Here is a 2111-nt window from a genome sequence, read left to right on the forward strand (position 1 = left end):
TAAGTGGTTGAGACGAAGCTGGTTTGTTTTGGTTTGAAGAGGATGTATTCTTCATAGCTGCTATCCTCTTGAGACGCTCTGGGCAGCGCTTATTCCAAGCATGGTGTGGCTTGGAACAATTGGGGCACTTGGATGTGGTTTGTCGTCCTTCTTTATGGGCCTTTATGCACACTTCTGTGCTATGTCGCTGGCTGCAGATACCGCAAATAATGGGGCCTCTGCATTCTTCTTTATGATGTCCAAAGCGTTGGCATCTGTAGCATCGAAGGGGCTCAGGTGTGTATTCCTCGATGGGGAAAGTACCCCAGACTCCTAAGTCCAGTTTGGAAGGAACTGGACCTATAAAGGTGGCGATTAGGCGTCTAACAGGAACGTCATCCTTGCTTGTGCAGCGAACAGCACAGTCAATATTGCTGCACGAGGTTACAATGGAGATAGGCATCGTCACAGGATACCTGGTAATGACTGCCTTCTTCCTGATAAAAGCAGGATCCAGCAGTGTTAAGGTGGAGTATTCCTGAAGGAATCTGGCTGTCTCGATGTCCTTGGGATAAATGATAAGGTCACCTTTCCTGTTAGGTCTTGCAGTGAGTTTCATGCCAGGCTTGGCAGCCATGGCAGCAACAGAGGCATAAGAGAGCTCGTGGTTTGCCTGTGAAAGTCGAAACTTTGGCAGAGGCTTCTTTGGCTGTGTAGCTGGGATGTTCTCTTGTATAACAGTGGCTTCTTGCAGGAGTGTCTGGAGGCAATCTGTGCAGTTGCAGTCCATAGAGTGGGCCCCCTGTTCGGTCTCCATGGCGTTGGAGGACTCAGGCTCGTTGGTAGGAGGGATGACTGCTGTTGCACCTAATTGCTGAGGAGTTGTAGGGACAGACAAGGACGAGTCTGTGCTCTCAGTCCTTGGAGTCACAAGTGGCGATGCTGGGGCTGGTTCTGGCACTGGTGAAGAGTCTGTAGAAGTCTTCTTTCTCTTTTTCTTTGTAGTCTTTGGCTTAAGGAGTAATTCCTTATTATACTTGAGAAGCTGGTCAGAGGCATCTTTGCATCCCTCACAGCGACAGTTGAGTTTGTGGTAAGTCACTGCTGGGTTTACAGTGTAGTTATATTTTTGAAGGTGTCGAAAAATGAGGTCACGGTGCTTCTTATAAGCTCCACAGTCATCACATTCACAGGTTTGATCAGTGAAATAATAATTACAGTGTCTGTTATCCTTAGGATAAAATTGCCATCCCTGATCTCCCAGATGCCAAATGGACATTGTGGTTGAACTCTACGGGAATCACAGTGAAAATTTCGGGAGGTTACGATGCACATAATCCATGATTTGTTGTCGGCACCGAGTCTAAGCGAACACTGACTGACAGATCATCAGTCAGAAATGGATTCAGCACATAAAAGTATGAAACTTATCTTGATTGTTTCTAATCAATCATGCTAATGATTGAAAAATTCATTTTAATTTTCAAATTTGTTGAAACGACAGAAATATTTGATTGTATATAATTCAGAAATCAGATTTTGTTTTGAGAAAATTCATAAAAAAAGGATTTTTATTTCTTAACTGTTTTTCTTTCTTTCCTGTCATCAAAAAATAATGGGAGATCTTCAAAATTGTAGGGCGATCAACAAAGCAATGTGACATCCAGAATTATCGTATTTTTCCATTTACTGATTTAACTATATACTATATCACAGGTTCATTCTTCAATCTCGATTTATCTTAATCTTTTTCACGAGGAGGTCCGTAATCTTAATTACCTTTATTTTCTTCTTCCTTAACTCTTGGTCCTGGTGATAAGATGAAAGCAAAGCTCTGGTTGGTCAAGTCGTCCATTTTTACTTTTTTGTCTTCTTTAGGTTACTTTGATAAACGGACATCTGAGAACTTATAGATTGAATTATCTAAAATTCAAACCTTTTATTTGAGTGTTTTTGTGTTAGTAAAATAATCATCTTGGTACAGGACAGTTATACCCGAGATAATGAAGAGAGTAAATATATTTACAGCATAAAGCTTTTATCTTATTGCTTTGAAAGTGAAGATTTATATCATAACTTCCTTATAATAGATTCCTGCTCCCATCAATCGCCTTCAGCATAATTTTCTAGAT

At 41.1% G+C, this 2111-nt stretch overlaps 1 pseudogene; it reads right to left on the bottom strand.

Annotated features, from left to right (window-relative positions):
* The window catches only part of LOC137639551 (uncharacterized), a 9419-nt pseudogene extending 7585 nt beyond the window's left edge, over positions 1 to 1834 (bottom strand).
* Between the last annotated feature and the right edge of the window lie 277 nt (positions 1835 to 2111).

Source organism: Palaemon carinicauda, chromosome 4 (assembly GCF_036898095.1).
Source record: "Palaemon carinicauda isolate YSFRI2023 chromosome 4, ASM3689809v2, whole genome shotgun sequence".
In the NCBI taxonomy this organism is placed as follows: domain Eukaryota; kingdom Metazoa; phylum Arthropoda; class Malacostraca; order Decapoda; family Palaemonidae; genus Palaemon; species Palaemon carinicauda.